The 20348-nt window shown below is 36.8% G+C and overlaps 1 protein-coding gene and 1 long non-coding RNA gene across 2 annotated transcripts in view; one reads left to right on the top strand and one right to left on the bottom strand.

The window, feature by feature from the left end:
* LOC133100963 (uncharacterized) overlaps window positions 1-19651 on the top strand; it is a 29720-nt gene extending 10069 nt beyond the window's left edge. The window contains exons 2-3 of the long non-coding RNA XR_009702563.1: window positions 19247-19337; window positions 19571-19651. This is a non-coding gene — a long non-coding RNA (uncharacterized LOC133100963). The remainder of the gene's footprint in view (window positions 1-19246; window positions 19338-19570) is intronic.
* Window positions 1-20348, bottom strand: part of RERG (RAS like estrogen regulated growth inhibitor) — a 168463-nt gene that overhangs the window by 15376 nt on the left and 132739 nt on the right. The gene's annotated exons all lie outside the window — the stretch shown is intronic.

Here is a 20348-nt window from a genome sequence, read left to right as displayed (position 1 = left end):
TTTAGGTCTCTAATCCATTTTGAGTTTATTTTTGTGTATGGTGTTAGGGAGTGTTCTAATTTCATTCTTTTACATGTAGCTGTCCAGTTTTCCCAGCACCACTTATTGAAGAGACTGTCTTTTCTCCATTGTATATCCTTGCCTCCTTTGTCATAGACTAGTTGACCAAAGGTGTGTGGGTTTATCTCTGGGCTTTCTATCCTGTTCCATTGATCTATGTTTCTGTTTTTGTGCCAGTACCATATTGTCTTGATAACTGTAGCTTTGTAGTATAGTTTGGAGTCAGGGAGTCTGATTCCTCCAGCTCCGTTTTTTTTTCCCTCAAGACTGCTTTGGCCATTCAGGGTCTTTTGTGTCTCCATACAAATTTTAAGATTTTTTGTTCTAGTTCTGTAAAAAATGTCATTGGTAATTTGATAGGGATTGCATTGAATCTGTAGATTGCTTTGGGTAGTAGAGTCATTTTCACAATATTGATTCTTCCAATCCAAGAACATGGTATATCTCTTGATCTGTTGGTATCATCTTTAATTTCTTTCATCAGTGTCTTATAGTTTTCTGCATACAGGTCTTTTGTCTCTCTAGGTAGGTTTATTCCTAGGTATTTTATTCTTTTTGTTGCAATGGTAAATGGAAGTGTTTCCTTAATTTCTCTTTCAGATTTTTCATCATGAGTGTATAGGAATGCAAGAGATTTCTGTGCATTAATTTTGTATCCTGCAACTTTACCAAATTCATTGATTAGCTCTAGTAGTTTTCTGGTGGCATCTTTAGGATTCTCTACATATAGTATCATGTCATCTGCAAACAGTGACAGTTTTACTTCTTCTTTTCCAATTTGTATTCCTTTTATTTCTTTTTCTTCTCTGAATGCCATGGCTAGGACTTCCAAAACTATGTTGAATAATAGTGGTAGAGAGTGGACATCTTTGTCTTGTTCCTGATCTTAGAGGAAATGCTTTCAGTTTTTCACCATTGAGAATGAAGTTTGCTGTGGGTTTGTCATATATGGCCTTTATTATGTTGAGGTAGCTTCCCTCTATGCCCACCTTCTGGAGAGTTTTTATCATAAATTGGTGTTGAATTTTGTCAAAAGCTCTTTCTGCATCTGTTGAGATGATCACATGGTTTTTATTCTTCAATTTGTTAATATGGTGTATCACATTGATTGGTTTGTGTATATTGAAGAATCCTTGCATCTCTGGGATAAATCCCACTTGATCATGGTGTATGATCCTTTTAGTGTGTTGTTGGATTCTGTTTGCTAGTATTTTGTTGAGGATTTTTGCATGTATATTCATCAGTGATATTGGTCTGTAATTTTCTTTTTTTGTAGTATCTTTGTCTGGTTTTGGCATCAGGGTGATGGTGGCCTCATAGAATGAGTTTGGGAGTGTTCCTTCCTCTACAATTTTTTGGAAGAGTTTCAGAAGGATGGGTGTTAGCTCTTCTCTAAATGTTTGATAGAATTCACCTGTGAAGCCATCTGGTCCTGGACTTTTGTTTGTTGGAAGATTTTTAATCACAGTTTCAATTTCATTACTTGTGATTGGTCTGTTCATATTTTCTATTTCTTCCTGGTTCAGACTTGGAAGGTTATACCTTTCTAAGAATTTGTCCATTTCTTCCAGGTTGTCCATTTTATTGTCATAGAGTTGCTTGTAGTAGTCTCTTAGGATGCGTTGTGTTTCTGCCATGTCTGTTGTAACTTCTTCTTTTTCATTTCTAATTTTACTGATTTGAGTCCTCTCCCTCTTTTTCTTGTTGAGTCTGGCTAATGGTTTATCAATTTTGTTTATCTTCTCAAAGAACCAGCTTTTAGTTTTATTGATCTTTGTTATTGTTTTCTTTGTTTCTATTTCATTTATTTCTGCTCTGATCTTTATGATTTCTTTCCTTCTGCTAACTTTGGGTTTTGTTTGTTCTTCTTTCTCTAGTTCCTTTAGGTGTAACATTACATTGTTTGAGATATTTCTTGTTTCTTGAGGTAGGATTGTATAGCTATAAACTTCCCTCTTAGAACTGCTTTTGCTGCCTCCCATAGGTTTTCGATCATTATGTTTTCATCATCATTTGTCTCTGGGTATTTTTTGATTTCCTCTTTGATTTCTTCAGTGATCTCTTGGTTATTTAGTAACGTATTGTTTAGCCTCCATGTGTTTGTGTTTATTATGTTTTCTTTCCCTGTAATTGATTTCTAATCTCATAGTGTTGTGGTCAGAAAAGATGCTTGATATGATTTCAATTTTCTTAAATTTACTGAGGCTTGATTTGTGACCCAAGATGTGATCTATCCTGGAGAATGTTCCATGCGCACTTGAGAAGAAAGTGTAATCTGCTGTTTTTGGATGGAATGTCCTATAAATATCAATTAAATCTATCTGGTCTATTGTGTCATTTAAAGCTTGTGTTTCCTTATTAATTTTCTGTTTGGATGATCTGTCCATTGGTGTAAGTGAGGTGTTAAAGTCCCCCACTATTACTGTGTTACTGTCGATTTCCTCTTTTATAGCTGTTAGCAGTTGCCTTATGTATTGAGGTGCTCCTATGTTGGGTGCATATATATTTACAATTGTTATATCTTCTTCTTAGATTGATCCCTTGATCATTATGTAGTGTCCTTCCTTGTCTCTTGTAACATTCTTTATTTTAAAGTCTGTTTTATCTGATATGAGTATTGCTACTCCAGCTTTCTTTTGATTTCCATTTGCATGGAATATCTTTTTCCATCCCCTCACTTTCAGTCTGTATGTGTCTCTAGGTCTGAGGTGGGTCTCTTGTAGACAGCATATATGTGGGTCTTTTTTTGTATCCATTCAGCAAGCCTGTGTCTTTTGGTTGGAGCATTTAATCCATTCACGTTTAAGGTAATTATCAATATGTATGTTCCTATGACCATTTTCTTAATTGTTTTGGGTTTGTTTTTGTAGGTCCTTTTCTTCTCTTGTGTTTCCCACTTAGAGAAGTTCCTTTAGCATTTGTTGTAGAGCTGGTTTGGTGGTGCTGAATTCTCTTAGCTTTTGCTTGTCTGTAAAGCTTTTGATTTCTCCATCGAATTTGAGTGAGATCTTTGCTGGGTAGAGTAATCTTGGCTGTAGGTTCTTCCCTTTCATCACTTTAAGTATGTCCTGCCACTCCCTTCTGGCTTGTAGAGTTTCTGCTGAGAAATCAGCTGTTAACCTTATGGGAGTTCCCTTTTATGTTATTTGTCGTTTTTCCCTTGCTGCTTTCAATAATTTTTCTTTGTCTTTAATTTTTGTCAATTTGATTATTATGTGTCTCGGCATGTTTCTCCTTGGGTTTATCCTGTATGGGACTCTCTGTGCTTCCTGGACTTGGGTGGCTATTTCCTTTCCCATGTTAGGGAAGTTTTTGACTATAATCTCTTCAAATATTTTCTCTGGTCCTTTCTCTCTCTCTTCTCCTCTGGGACCCCTATAATGTGAATGTTGTTGCATTTAATGTTGTCCCAGAGGTCTCTTAAGCTGTCTTTATTTCTTTTCATTCTTTTTTCTTTATTCTGTTCTGCAGCAGTGAGTTCCACCATTCTGTCTTCCAGGTCACTTATCCGTTCTTCTGCCTCAGTTATTCTGCTATTGATTCCTTCTAGTTTTCATTTCAGTTATTGTATTGTTCATCTGTTTGTTTGTCCTTTAATTCTTCTAGATCTCTGTTAAACATTTCTTGCATCTTCTCGATCTTTGCCTCCATTCTTTTTCCGAGGTCCTGGATCATCTTCACTATCATTGTTCTGAATTCTTTTTCTGGAAGATTGCCTATCTCCATTTCATTTAGTTGTTTTTCTGAGGTTTTATCTTGTTCCTTCATCTGGTACATAGCCCTCTGCCTTTTCATCTTGTCTATCTTTCTGTGAATGTGGTTTTTGTTCTACAGGCTACAGGATTGTAGTTCTTCTTGCTTCTGCTGTCTGCCCTCTTTCTGCACCTTTTTAAAAGAATGTTGCCTATAGCCTGAAATATACAGGATAGCCCATTCTCAAGGCTCTTACCTCTAAAGGTATAACACTTTTCCATTCATATAGAGATAAAAAGTTGTGGGACAGAAAATAACAATTGTCTTGGTGGAGGTTTATAGGAACATTGTGACCAGACCTACTTGTACAGCTGCTAGAACAAAGGATTCCATCACCAAGAAGTTTGCACCCCCTCCCTTTTTACTATAAATAAACCTGAATTCTAACTCAGGTAAAATGGTTTTTGGGGGACACTAGTCCACCATCTTCTCAGTCTGCTGAGTTTCTGAATAAAGTCACTATTCCTTGTCCAGCAACTCATCTCTTGCTTTATTGGCCTGTCAGGCAGTAAGTCATACAAGTTTGAACTCAGTAACACTGTTCTGCCTTTTTTTTTTTTTTTAACCAGCATACCATAGTTTTGTCTGGTCTAAAAATACATTCTAATAATGTATGAATATTCTAGTTGTTCCACATCCTCCTTGTTGATATTTAGTATTGTCAGTGTTTTAAATTTTAGCCATTGCGGTGGGTATATAATGGATCTCATCGTGTTGCCGTTTGCATTCCCTTGATTAACTTGCTGAGCTTTCTTCATGTGCTTATGTGCCATTTGTGAATGTTTCTTAGTGAAGTGTCAAACATTTCCCTCATTTTTATTTTTTTAATTTTTGAAAAAATATTTATTTATTTATTTATTTGGTTGTGCCGGGTCTTAGTTGCAGCAGCCGGGCTTCTTAGTTGTGGCTCTCCTGCTCCTTAGTTGTGGCTTGCTGGCTCCTTAGTTGCAGCATGTGAACTCTTGGTTGTGGCATTCATGTGGGATCTAGTTCCCTGGCCAGGGATAGAACCCTGGCCCCTTGCATTGGGAGCACGGAGTCTTAACCACTGCACCCCAGGGAAGTCCCAAATTTCCCCCATTTTAAAATAGGATTGTCTTTTTGTCATTGAGTTGTAGGCATTCTTTATATGTTCTGGATACATATATTTTGTCAGATGTATGTGTTGTGAATGTGTTCTCTGAGTTGGTTTGTCTGTTCATTTTCTAATACTGTCTTGACGAACAAAAATCTAACATTTTTTTCTTTTGTTGTTATCGCTTTCTGCATTCTGTCTAAGAAATATTTGCCATAACCCAGGTTGCACAGATATATTTTTTTCTAAGTGTTTTATAGATTTAGATTTTACGTTTTGGTCTATAAGTTTAGCATTTATGTTATGTCCATTTTGTGTTAATTTTTCTGTGTGGTGTAAGATAGGTGTTGAGGTTAATTTCTTCCACGTGGATAGACAGCTGTTTCACCAATTTTCATTGAAAAGATGTTTATTCCCTTTATTGAATAGTTTTACTTTCTTTCAAGTCAATTGACCGTGTAAGTGTGACTATTTCTGGACTATCTCTTCTGTTTGATCCTTATGCCAACACCACAATATCTTAATTACTGTACCTTAATAGTAAGTCTTGAAATGACAGTGTCTTCCAATGATTTTTGTGAAAATCACTTTGACTAATGTAGGCTCTTTGCATTTCCATTTAAATTTTAGAAATAGCTTGATAATTTTGATAAAATCCTTCTGGGATTGTAATTAGAGTGTATTCCAATCTATTTTGGAGAGAATTAATGGGTTAACAGTATTGAGTGTTTCAATCCATGAATTTGATACATCCCTTCATTTACCTAGTTCCTTAATTTCTCTGGGCAATTCTTTGTAGTTTTCAGTATATAAGCCTTTGGATATTTGGTTGAATTTATTCCTAAGTATTTTGTTTAGATGTTATTGTAAGTAAAATTTTTGGATTTTATTTTATAACTGTATGGTGCGAGTATGTGGACACAAATTGATTTTGCATATTGACTTGTGTAGAGAACTTGCTAAATTCACTTCGTAGTTGTTTCATAGATTACCTCAGATATTTTTATATAAAAATTCATATCTGCAAATAGAGACAATTTTACTTTTTAATGCAGTTTATATTTTTCTTGCCTTGTTGCATTATATAAGACCATGGAAGGTACTGAGTAGAAATGATATATGGTAATGAATAGAAATGATGAAAGCACATACACTTTCTTTATTCTTGATCTTAAGATAAAAAGTGTTCAGTGTTGCACCATTAAGTAAGTTGTAGGTTTTTTATAGATATGACTTATCAGATTGAGGAAATTCCATGTTATTCCTAATTTGCTGTGAACTTTTATCATGACTGGTACATAATTTTGTCAAGTCCTTTCTATATCTGATGAGATGACTATGTGGCTTTTCCCTTTAACCTGTTATTGTGCTGACTTACACTGATTTTCAAATGTGAAGCCAATTTTTCATTCCTATGATAAACACCATTTGGCTAAATTAATATGCTAAATTTGTTAAGGATTTTTATATATGTTCATGATCCATATTGGTCTGCAGTTTTCTCTGCTTGTAATATCTTTGCTTTTGGTATCAGAATTATGCTGACCTCAAAACAGTCTGGGAATATTCCATCCTCCCCACTTCTACTGAAGGACATTATGTAAAGTTGGTATTATTTCTTTCTTAAGTATTTGATATAATTCACTAATTCTGGATGTGGTGTTCTCTTGGTGGAAATTTTTTTATTATTGCAGTTACCATAATAAGAATAAGTCTATTTAGATTTTCTATTTCATATTTTCTCAATTTTGGTAAGTTTTGTCTTTCAAGGAATTTGACCATTTTTCTAAGTTGTTAAATTTATTGGCATAAAGTTATCCATAAGACACCCTCATTATCCCTTTAACATCCGTTTAACATCCATGGCATCTGCAATTATTTTGTCCCTTCTGTAGCATAAGCCTGACAATTGGTTTTTCTTTTTTGAAAGGTTGTGTGTCTGACTTACACTTTGATTGTTGAGGTATACGTCTCATAGATGGCTTTTTCAAATAAACACAATATCAGCCACAGAACTAGATAAAGAGGCAGTAACCACCGCTCCCTCCATCCAGCCCCCTAATCAGGCTTCTTTGTTTTAGAGATTTTGGTTGATTTACATAACTCGCCACTTGGGGTGCTTGTTTTTCTCTTCTTGTGTTTTAAATTCCCACTCTTATGTTTTAAATTCACCAACGAAGAGTGAACCTGCAAAACTCTTAGGCCTCCACCCTCAGCCTCAATAAAAGAACCACAAGCCCAAGCTCTCTTTCTCTCTACCCACAACCTTGCCCTGTGGCCCCAGGCACGCCATGGTACTCTCCAGGACCTGTGAGTAATAAACCTCATTCTTTTTTCAAAGTTTCCTGATGGTTATTGCTGAGGGCCACTTGCAACTGTAACAAGAACCTGAAGGGCCAGTCCAGCCACAACACTGGTTATCAATAGGCTAAAGCTGGCACAAACACCCTCATATTGTTCAGTCGGCAGCTAACTCACTGGTAACTTGATCTTTTTGAAGTTTGTTTTTAAGCTTTTCAAGGGTGCTTCTAGAGTAGCTCTTAATTTAGCCCTGTATGTATTCAGCAAGGTTTCTCTGTTCTGGCTCGTTAAAATTTCTCTGTCTTCCTGTTCAGCTCTAGGATCTCCATTCAGATCATAGATCCCTAGAAATTAGTCCCTGGAAGACCTCACTTATCTTTGTCCTATGCATGTGCATATTAGCATTTGGCTGAAATCTTAAAAGGAGTCATACAAAGATTTTTTTTTTTTTTTGGTAGCTCTCTTCTCTTTGATAACCTGCCCTATTCAGCCAATGTGGCAACATCAGTATGATTTCTGCCTTATCAGCTTATTGAGACCCATGGGGCCACCTTACACCTCAATCAGGAATGTGCCCCAGCCAACAAGTTAAGGTCATTGTTTGGTTCATCTCATGTATTTTCCTCTCTGAGGGGTTTTCCTCGCGAGAGATAATAATCTTATGCTGCCTGTTGTCCAACATCTGAAAATATTCCTCATATGTTTTGTCACATTTTACCATTGTTCACCATGGAAGAATTACTTGGGTTATTTCATCTTGGGCAGAAGTGGAATTGGTTCATGGGCAGGAACAGAAGTTTTACTTAATGACTGTTTTTGAGCTACTTTGTTTCTATTAGATAGCCATAGCTTAAAATAAGTATATAATTGTACTTTATACTCAGCTTTCCCATATCATCTAACTTAAATAAGCTTAAACTTCTAGGAGAATTTCCCTGCTTCCTTAGAAAGCGCTTCTCAAAGTGTAAGTCTAAGCTGAGCATCATTTGGGGAATTGTTAGAAATAAAAATTTACTGGCCTCGTTCAAGACCTGCTACATCGAAAACAGTGAGTGTTGGGGCTTCCCTGGTGGCGCAGTGGTTAAGAATCCGCCTGCCAATGCAGGGGACGTGGGTTCGAGCCCTGGTCCAGGAAGATCCCCCATGCCATGGAGCAACTAAGCCCGTGCGCCACAACTACTGACGCCCGTGCACCACAACTACTGACGCCCATGCACCTAGAGCCCGTGCTCCGCAACAAGAGAAGCCACCGCAATGAGGAGCCGGCACACTGCAAAGAAGAGTAGCTCCCACTCGCCGCAACTAGAGAAAGCCTGTGTGCAGCAACGAAGACCCAACACAGCCATAAATTAATTAATTAATTAATTAATAAAAACAAAAAACCAAAAAACAAACAAACAAATAAGCAAAAACTGTGAGTTTGGGGAACATCTATTTGTGTTTTCTTAACAAGTCCCCAGTGATTCTAATGTGCAGTAAAGTTCAGTTACTACCCTGTCAGGTTTCTGGCTATAGTTCTCCATACAGCGTCCTTTTTTTTTTTTTTTTTAATTCAAGTATAGTTGATTTACAATGTTGTGTTAATTTCTGCTGTACAGCAAAGTGACTCAGTTACTTTTCATATTCTTTTCCATTCTGAATAGGATATTGATTATAGTTCCCTGTGCTATACAATAGGACCTTGTTGTTTATCCATCTTATATATACTAGTTTGCATCTGCTAATCCCAAACTCCCAATCCTTACCCCCTTGGCAACCACAAGTCTGTTCTCTATGTCTGTGAGTCTGTTTCTGTTTTATAGGTATGTTCATTTGTGTCATATTCTAGATTTCACATATAAGTGATATGGTATCTGTCTTTCTCTTTCTGACTTACTTTGTTTAGTATGATAATCTCTAGGTCCATCCATGTTGTTGCAATTGGCATTATTTCATTCTTTTTTTTATGACTAATATTCCATTGTATATATATATATATATATATATATATATAAACCACATCTTCTTTATCTATTCTTCTGTCAATGGACATGTAGGTTGTTTCCATGTCTTGGCTATTGTAAATAGTGTTGCTATGAACATAGGGGTGTGTGTATCTTTTTGAACTATAGTTTTGTCTGGGTATATGCTCAGGAGTGGGACTGCTGGATCATATTGTAACTCTTAGTTTTTTGAGGAACTTCCATACTGTCCTCCACAGTGGCTGCACCAATTTACATCCCCACCAACAGTGTAAGAGGGTTCCCTTTTCTCCACACTCTCTCCAACATTTATTATTTGTAGAATTTTTAATGATGGCCGTTCGGACTGGTGTGAGGTGGTACCTCATTGTAGTTTTGATTTGCATTTCTCTATAATTAGCAATGATGAGCATCTTTTCATGTGCCTATTGGCCATCTGTATGTCTTCTTTGGAGAAATGTCTATGTAGGTCTTCTGCCTGTTTTTTGATTGGGTTGTTTGGGGGTTTTTTGTTGTTGTTGAATTGTATGAGTTGTTTGTATATTTTGGAAATTAAGCTCTTGTCGGTTGCATCATTTGCAAATATCTTCTCCCAGTCCGTAAGTTGTCTTTTCGTTTCCTTTATGGTTTCCTTTGGTGTACATATAGCGTCCTTTGTTCTGATTACTGGACTACTTGTTTAGCTTCCTCCTAAGTTCTGTGAAAACAGGAAATGTGTCTCATATTTACCTGATTCCATATTTACCTGATTCCATAACTTATGCTTGACAAAAAATTTTAATACCTGTGCTGTAGTTGGGTCACTTGCTTTGCCTCCATTTCTTAGAACAGTTCTTTTTCCTTATATTCCAAAGCCCCATATGTCTTCTCCCAAGGTTTTTTTGGACATGAAAAATTGTGTTTTTTAATGACTCTAACTGGTTTTGTTTCATGGGATTATCACACTTTATCTTTCAGGGAGAGAAAAATTGACTAAGAAATCTGATACATTTATTTATGGAGTAAACCTGTTTAAAGAAACATTATGTTTGTCGTTTCAAATTTGATTACTCCTTTCAGGTTGAAGTAGATGGGGGAAAGTTCCTTTTCACTGGAATTCTGCCTTTAGGAAACTGATCAGTTGAGTTTTGTAGCTAGACCAGGCCCTGGTGGAGAAAAGCATGCCTTAGGATATAGCTGTTTGTTTTCCTGCCTCAGAAGTAAGATCATAACATCCTACTGTCTCAGGGACTAAGAAAGTTAAAAAAACAAGCAAACAACCCCCCCCCCAAAAAAAAAAAACAACCCTTTTTCTCAGTGTAATTACAAGCACATTGAAGTAAGGATTGTGCGGTGAGGGTTCTAGGACTATTTCTGGCTTTAAGCTAAATTTCTATGGTTTCATTATCTGCAAACTAAACATGATGTACCAGGTCCCTTCTACATGAAAACTGTTTACTCCTACTTTTCTTACAGTTTCATTCTGTCTTTTGCATCATAAGGTTCTTCTTCTTGACTGGAATATTCCTGTGAACCTACAGATATTTCAATATCCTAAAATTTTTTCATCTCTTTTCTTGATCCACACACCTCTACAGCCACTGCAAGAAGTAGCTCATCTTTCAGTTAAAAAAAAAAAAAAAATCTTTGTTCTACTAAGCATTCCATTAGAACTTACTTTCTTTTCGTGCCCCATGGCTTCTGGGATCTTTTTTTTTTTTTTAAATAATTATTTATTTATTTTTGGTTGTGTTGGGTCTTCATTTCTGTGCGAGGGCTTTCTCCAGTTGCGGCGAGCGGGGGCCACTCTTCATCGCGGTGCGCGGGCCTCTCACTATCGCGGCCTCTCTTGTTGCGGAGCACAGGCTCCAGACGCGCAGGCTCAGCAGTTGTGGCTCACGGGCCTAGTTGCTCCGCGGCATGTGGGATCTTCCCAGACCAGGGCTCGAACCCGTGTCCCCTGCATTGGCAGGCAAATTCTCAACCACTGCGCCACCAGGGAAGCCCGGCTTGTGGGATCTTAATTCCCCAACCAGGGCTTGAACCCAGGCCCTCGGCAGTGGAAGCACGGAGTCCTAGCCACTGAACCGCCAGAGAATTCCCCCATTAGAACCTATTTAAAACAGGAAGGGATGGGGTCTTTGGATACATAGCATACATTTTATCATGAATCCTAATAAATCCTAAATTTGTTCTAAGTTTTAGTATTTACTATCCTTCTGCTAACCTCATAGCCTCAGAATTTTATGCATTGCTATGGCATTTATCAGTTCTCTTTAAGGATATATATATTTAATTTAAGGATATATACAATATATAATGTATATGCATAATGTAGTATATGTTTAGATGCCATTAGAATGCTGCTTTCTCTATGTGGCCTATCTGAATGTCCAAATCTACCTTTCATCTTTGTCTTTTCTAAATCTAATCAGAAGTCTTTGTTTTATAGGTAGACTCGTCACACAAATTTGTTTCTAATATCAGCAGATTCAGAAACACAGCTTGTGATCCTAGTTTGAAATTTTTATGCTTTGTAGTTTAATATATGCCTATTTACTGCTTGGAAAAAAATAATCAGAGTGTACAGTGGTTAATCAAATATTCACCATTCCTACAGACATCTTAAGTATCATTTTCTCAATAGCAAATATTGAAAACATTAGCAGCAAATGCTTGTTTATGTCTGTGTCTTGTCTTATGTGAAATCTAGGCTGTATGAATAAAATGAGAGCTTTTACTTTTTCAGGCAAATCTGTTTTCAGTATAGTCATAGAGAAATCAGTTACCATGACTGCAAGATTAGTTGGCCATTTATTCACTTATTAAATTACTGTTTAGCAACAGTCATTCCTACTTCCTCGCCCAGGGACACGATTTGACCTTTCATTTTGAATTGCTAAGTGAAATTATAAATTCATGTATTCAACTTCCTACTTGAAAACACTGGTTTTTATGTTTCCTTGGTTATCAAAGTTAATTTTTTTAGATTGATTTTACTCAATCTTGTTACATGAGCTCTTGGGGGTGGAGTCAGAGGTTTTATTGGTGTCACAAGAACTCATAAAAGTTAATTGACTGCCCACAATGGAAACTGAAGTTTCTTTTCTTTGAAAATTATAGCATGCTGATGAATGTCTGATACTGACATGGCTACCGCTCACATATGGGATTTCTTGAAATGAATTCAATCCAATCATCTAGCAATGACCAGATGCATTCTACTTATTGCTAAAAGAAACCCACCCCAATTAAGTTTGAGGTAGAACTGTAGTAGCTATTCATTTTTGCTCTGATGGCCAAAAATTTTTACATTAAAAACAATGCCTTTAGAAGTAAGAGACATGCAATATTTTCACATTATTTCTGTCAATGAAAAAACGTTGCCTGCCATATCAGTAAACAAAGGATGTTACAGCCATCAAGCCATCATATTACAGCCACTTCAACGGTGAGCCCTGAGGGAACTCAAGATAGAAACAGGATGCCCGCCATCAAGCCCTCAGCCACTGCAGCCCATCCCCCAATGACCCTGAGGAGACTCAGGATGGGAAAACACAGGATACTGGCCCATATAGCTGAGGTGCACATCAAAGGAATGATTTCAGTGAGCCCAGACTTTTGTATTTTCCCATACACAGAAAAGGGCTAAATTCATTAACCTGAGACGTCTGGTTTTCTTTAATTAACTGTAATCTTTTGATGTTCCGATTACTTGGTCTTTGTTGCAAAAACTCTTGTATATCCTGGCTCCTCCCATACCTCTTCAGAGGAGTCCCCCAAAGCTACCTGAGAGGGTGAGTCCCAGGCTTAAATCCTCAGTTTTGCCTCCCAGATAAAACATAATTCTCGACTTCTAGGTTGTGCATTTTTTTCAGTTGACATTTCAATTGCTAATACTTCTACTCTCCTGTATGGAATCTTGTGAGGTACTTAAAGAAAGGTATTGGAATCTTTGGGGCCTCTGGAAGGAAATATAAAATTAATTCACTAAAATAAGACATACTATAATACACTATAACTCTCATAAACACTGAAAGAATGATAATGATTGAAATAGCATGGATTTAGGTGATATTGGTACCACAAGAAGTAAGGAACAGTTGGTGTGATTGCCTTCATACAATTTAAGGCTTTTATTTTCTGTGTATGTTAATCTCTTCTTTTGCAAAATGCCTTTGTATGTCATTAGACCCTTCTGAAGAATTGAAAAGGAGATGATGAATGGATAAATGCAGTGCTGCATATTACTTCTAACCACCAATATTTGTAAACTAATCCTAGTCTAATGTGTGTATACCAAGCACACTAGCTCAAAGGTTAGGTTATGGAATCATCCAGCATCCTAACTCAACCACTGTGACATTTGAAATGTCACATATCCTTTCTGGTCTGTTTCTTTACTTACAAACTAAGGATGTTTAAGGAGATGATCTATGATTCTTTCCGGTATGTAATCTATTTTGTGTTTCACTGATCAGCTGTCTGTTATCCTTTCAGTCACAGCTGTGATCATTTAAAGGTACACAGTTCTTCATGACAACTGGGTTCAGAAATTTCAAGAATATTTGAATAAATATGCTAAATATGTTAGACTTCAAATCTATCCTATTCCTTTCCTAATTTTGTTAAAAATAACAATAACAACAACAACAACAAAACCCTTTTCAAGCCAGAATGGCAACATTTACCAATCCTGAAAGCAGGATTGCCATTTTTCTATTAGATGCAGCTGATTATACAAATAAAATGTAACTCAGAGCCCAGTTCTGCTTAGAGCTGGTGATTATGGTAGTGGAATTTATAGAGAAAGGAAACACAAACTATCCTAAACATAAACCCCAGCGTTAAATAGAAGGGCTTGATCATCTAAAGTATAAAGTGCCTCTCGCTCCTGCCTTTATCCAGTGCCACTCTATCATTTATCTATTCTGGCATCTTAACTTTTTTACCTGAATTGTAAGCAAATTGAGTTTGAAATAGGAATGTAAAGGGACTTGTGCTTAAGTCATTATGAATAACAATGGTTGGCAGGTTGCACTGATTCTTACTATTTTAAAAAAAGCAGTGTTTACCTTCTCCCCGATGTTTAGGAATAAAACAGCTTTCCATCAAATACGGACATACATCTGTGACCCTAAAATAAGGTGGTTTGAGACAAGGGAAAAGCTGTGGGAGCTGGGTAGTCTTCTGTTATTCATCAAAAGCCCAAATGGAGCTACACTTAGGTTACCCAGGAAAACTACAGAGGAAATTGATGTTGCCTTGACTCCCAAGAGGTTCAATCGTAATGACTGTGGAGAAGTAATAGTGCTAAGTACTTCCTTCCACACATGAATAACCTTCAATATTTGTATCGCGATTTACTATCTTGAATAGGACCCTTGCAGTCCTCTTACTTTATAAAGAAGGTAGTTACAGTGTATAACTGGATGAGTGGAGTATTTAGCATGATTTACGACAAAATCTCTATCACAGGGTTTTAAAAGAAGGTAGGTTGGAGAAAATTTCCAGAGCATCTGAAAGTTTTATTCATTGCAAACATATTGTGTAATAGTCACATTATACTAGACTATGGTTGTGTTAGCCAGTATAGACATATGTATCTATATCATTTCATGAATATTTATGTGGAACGGTGGCAAAATTCTATGCCAAGCCAGCTTTGGCCTATATGCACCTATTTTTTTGCTCCCAGCTGACAGACTATAATAGATGGCCTACCAGTCTCCTTCTGTATGTTTTGTGCACGATCCTTCTTGAAACGGTTACCCTTCTTTCAACACGCCACCCCTGCGCCCCTCCGCCAGCACTCGTACCGAGCTGGCTTTTGCCCAGCCTTCAAGATGTAGTTCCAGTGTTCATTCTCTGCCATGGAGTCCTGAGTCCTCTCACACCCATCCTGCTGGATCAGGTGCTCTGTCCGTAATTACCTCTCTCAAAGCACAGCATTACATCAATATCAATAAAATGTTATATAATATCAAATGTTATAATTTCTCTTTCTCTTCCAGTAGACTCTGAACTCTGAGGGCAGAAATTTGTCTCGTTTATCTTTGTACCTTGTATAGCACTGTGGCCAACATAACGTATAATAAGAGGTCTGCAAACAAAATGAATAAAAATATCAGAAATAACACTTTTTCCCAGAGGGAATATCAGAGGGGTGAAATTGTGGCCAGCATCAAATGTTCATACCACTGGTTTCTCTATGTATAATAGATGTACTACTACAGAGGTAACTTAAGTGTCTTCAAACAGAAACATATGGTATAAATAAATTGTCTAGGATTATCAAAGAAACAATATAATTAAAAGCTAACAATGAGTTACTGTAATATAAGTTTTCAACTTAAAAAAATCTAATTACCTGTATTATTTGTGTGTGTGTGTGTGTGTGTGTGTGTGCCATCTTAGCTTTAAATTAAAAAGAATCCTGGGCTAAGTATAATCTATAAAAATAGTGAATCAATATTTTTACACCTGAAACTAATATAATATTGTAAGTAAACTATACTTCAATAAAAAGTAAAAATATTACGCTATAACTAAACTCAGAAGTTTGAACCAATGTACTCTTTTCAGCAGGTCCAAATTTACTCTGATTATTCTGGGAGAGACCCTCCAACTGTTAGTCATATTACTGCTATTAGATACTACTAGCATGAGATAGTGAACTGTCTTCTTTTCTCTGATATTCAAGCCATTTATGTTCAACTATATTCTTTAAAGATTAAGATCAATCTTAGTGATGCTTCCTCAGTCTCTACTGTTTGAGGGCAAGATCAAAGAGCATGTAATACCATGGGTGGAACTTCAATTTAAAATTTTTTTACCATTCCACCACTCCTCCCCCGCCATTTTTTAACTTTAAAGAATGTGCCTTGCCAAGTGATTTGCCTTACATTGAAAGACAATTTTAAAGCAATTTCAAGTACATGACAAAATATCTAGAAAACAATTTCCTTGCTTGAAATGTGATTGTCTAGAAAGACAAATTATAAAAACCTGACATTAAAAAAAAAAGATTTATTATAATATTTACAAGTGTCAGACAGATTTCCATATCAGGTAGACTCTTATTAGGAATCTTGATTTCTTTCTCATACAAGTCTTTCAGAATGGATTTAGAGCACTTATAAATATTGTTTTATAGTATTTATATAATGTTTAAATGATGTTTATAGTGTTAAATAATGTTGAATAATATACTCCTGATTTATAGTAGAGTTTACTTCCGTAATTTTTGGTCATAGTCTATTAGATTCAGATTTCAATACTCATCATTCATTTCATAATTTAAAATTTGATGGAATCATCCCTCCGTAGCCTATATTGTCCTAGGCACTAGGTGAGTGGCCATGGACAAAGGTGACCTTGTGAAGCTTGGGGCCATCTGGACTGAAGCTTTCTGGTCCAGAAATATTTCTTTAGTCTTCTCATTTTTCTGTCCATCTGTCTTTAACAAAATCTTTAAAATGTGGGGCCTATGAGGACAAGTGATATCGGAGAATTATTTGCTAGTGAAAGGGGTGGGGATTGTGGGCTGCCCAGCACAGGGGGAGGGAGGAAGGAAATAGGAGAAGATGGGGAAAGTCAGCCTTCTTCCGGCTCCTTTGGAAGCACTCAATACTGTGCCTCTCTTCCTGGTTGCTTTTAAGATTTTCTCTTGTTTTGATTTTCAGTGATTGGTTATGCCGTGCTTCGGGGTGATTTTGTTTGTATTTGTCCTGTTGTAGAGTTCAGTGAGCCCGAATTTGTAGGTTGATATCTCTCAGCAGACCTGAAAAATTCTTTGCTAATATTTCTCAAATGTTCCTCTCATATCACCTTTTGGAACTCCAGTGAAAGGTGTCAGACTTTGAGAGAATGTCCTACATGATCTATTCTTTCCATTCTTTTTCTCTCTGTGCTTCAGTTTTGACACTTTCTATTAAACTGTCTTTGCATGCACTAATCCTGTCTTCTGTGCTGGTCTACTGTTCAACTTATTCAATGAGTTCTTCATTTTAGATATTTTTAGTTATTGCAAGATGCAGTTCTAGAATACCCATTTAATTTTTTTAGATTCAAATTCTGCATTTAAATATTCCATTTTTTATCTAATTTGTCTACATTTTCCTTATCACATTGTTTCCTTTATCACATTAATTATGTTACATACTAACTCCTACACATGAATCATCTCTGAATCTCATTAATTTTTTAAATCTCTTTTATCACCCTTTCCTGCTTAATTACATTTTGGATGATACATTGTCAGGCTCCACACTATCATGTCTTCCTTTTAAGAGGTATAAATCTTGTTCTGACAGTCAGTTAAATTATTGGCAGATCACTCTGATTTTAGACTTTGTTGGAGCAAGTCTGTTTTGTTTTGCCCCTTCTTCTAAGGTGTGACCTTTGTGGGCTTGGGATCAAAGACTAGATTGTTCACCAAGGTCTCTGCACCTTGGTTTAGCCCAAACTCCAACCTCTATCTCCCCAGACTTGCGTGGTGTTCTCTCCTGGGCCTCTTGGAATTTTGCCCGGTGGGTATACAGCTTAGAGGTCAGCCATGGACCTGAAGGGAACTGTTAACACAGATATTTGGAGTTCCTACTCTATTGTTCTCTAGTGTTTGAGGACACTCTCTTCAAACCCTACCTGCCCTGGAAACCCCAAAGACTTGCATCTTCTTGCCAGTAAGAACCACTGCCCTTTGTTTGGACTCTATTTTCCTGCACTGAGGTTTGGAAGATGCCCTCCAGGAGAGCTAGGAAGAGCATAGGGCTGACCTTCTCTTCTCTCCTTCTCTCAAGGATTGGAGCTATGCTCCAGTTGCTGTTCAGTGCCTGCAAAGAGTTGTTTACATGTTTCGTGTTTTGTCTAACTCTTAACTATTGGTGACGGGTTTTGTTTTTTTTTTTCTTTTTACTTTTTAAAAAGGATTTAATCAGAAACCTCCATCAAGAGCTCTCTGAAATATGTTTTGCATTATAAAGTTTTAAGCATTCTTTCAAACCAACTTTCTTCAAGTAAAAACTTGATGGCGTCATCAAAGCCATGTTGATATAGTGATTCCATTATCCTCTTGCTTGGTAGGAAAAGGGCTTGGTTAAGCCTCACCAAGTTTGCCAAGGACAATGGTATGTCCTGGTTGGCTTTTGATAATATAAATTATTTCAAAAAATTTTGTCAAAAAGCCTTTTTTCATGGAAAATTCATTATCTTTATATTATTAGGCAATCAAATTCCTACCTTATCTCCCAAGAATGTTAAAGTGGGGAGTGGGCAGAATAGGGTAAACTTACTGTTTTTGAGTTTTTATTTCCAACCCATTAGCCCTGCCAATATGATTTTCAAACTCTTTGCTCTATGGTATCTTCTGTACAAGTTCAATGACTTTCAGTGCATTTGAGACAATAGATTTCATATGGATTTTCAGTCTCCTTAACCTCTGCAGCATTCATCATTAGTAACAACCATGCTATACTTAATATTATCCTCCTCGTATTATTTTGAATTTGTACCTCTGATAATATTTCATCGGCTCCTTTACTTCATATCTTCTGTAGATAGAGGGTTTCTTTCCTCAGAACACATTCTTTCTATATTCTCTCTAGCCATTTGAATAGACTCCTGTGGATTCAACTATCACCACTAAGCAAATGGTCTAAATTTGGAGTCCTAAACATTTTCTCAGGGTCATGCTTCAAACACAGACTTCTTTGAAGCTATGGAATTATTGAAATATGTTGGGAGGTGCATTTTTGTTATTATTTTGTAGAAAATTCATAGCAATTTACCCAACATTTGTGGGAATCCCTTTCTTCCTCCCAAATCCTTTCCCAGTAAGTACTTAACTCCTTCATAAGCTCTATAAAAGCAAAGGCAGTATCTTATGCATCTGCATAGACTCTGCTGTACTCAGGACACAGCTGATAAAGATTTTCTTGAGTAAGTGTTTATCAATCTTATCCATTTAAAATTCTTATTAATATCTCAAGTACAATTGTTCTTCTAATCACCAAGTGGATTTTGAGTGTTCCCTTTTTATTTGTTTTAAGAGATGAATGTGTTTATTATGAACATGTAGCACAAATATATCTCTTAGAGAAGATTTACTTGTTTACAGAAAAGAGAAAACCTTGTTCGGGGTGAGGAACTGGAACTCGTGGGCATGGTGGCAAGCAGGAAGATGAGCAACAAAGGAAGCAAAAGAAGGGGTAAGTGTGAAGTGAGGGGAGTCAGGAGTCTGGAGGGCTGGGTCCTGGGAGGGATAAAGTCAGAGGAAAACCATAAACACTTTTTAGGTACAGGAAAATCCTTTCTGTGGCTGGAATCTCTTTGCTTCAGTATAGAACCCTTTTTCATCACCCTCAAATCTCCAGCTGAAACTAACTGCGTTCATGAATAACATGGGCAAGTGTTTTATATTTTACTTTACTTTGATCTTTAGAATTTGAAGGGCAGTGTGTTTCACATCAAGACCAAAGGATCAAGGACTGGAGAGATCAGCTCTCAAGAGACAGACATGACCACAAGAACAATTTTCCGGAATCTTGGGAAGAGCTGGAAGCTTTCATAAGCTATGGATTCTAAAGTATCTTACCTGGAGGATGGCAGGGAGGGTCTCAGTTAATGACTAGATAATAGTGGCTTTACCAAGTACCACTTTGAAAGTATTGTTAAGTGTAGTTTCTTCTTTATCTTGTTATTACTTGAGCTCCTCAAGGATGAAATCCTACCTTATACTTTCTTTTGGTTTCTTCTTCCCCCATCCCTAAAACACAGACAGGTGACTTATAGGATGAAGTTTATAATTGGTCAGTTTGAATGAATGAAATGAACAAATGATGAATTTCAGCTATTTCCTCACCCTTTAGACCCATTAAGTGAGCAGATTACCCTGATTTCAAAGTTGTTTCTTTTTTTAAAATTAGAGGTAGGAAGGGAATCTTGTAAATATGTTGCCAATCATATAGATACTGGGAAACTAGTTCAGTAGTTTTCAGATTTTAGCATGCTTCGGAATGAGCTGGAATGTTCGTTAAAGCAGATTTTGGGGGCTGCACACAGAGATCTGGGAGGGGGGGCAAAACCTTTGCACTTCTAATAAGTTCCCCAGAGATGTTGATGCTGCTGGTCTGGAGACCACACTTTGTGAACCACTGATCAAGGTGATATATTAAAACATACAGTGTGCTCTTCACCGAAAACATTGCGGGAATGTTCTT

This window comes from Eubalaena glacialis, chromosome 11 (assembly GCF_028564815.1).
Source record: "Eubalaena glacialis isolate mEubGla1 chromosome 11, mEubGla1.1.hap2.+ XY, whole genome shotgun sequence".
Lineage (NCBI taxonomy): Eukaryota > Metazoa > Chordata > Mammalia > Artiodactyla > Balaenidae > Eubalaena > Eubalaena glacialis.
Note: the sequence above shows the minus strand (reverse complement) of the source record. Positions and strands in the feature narration are given on the sequence as shown.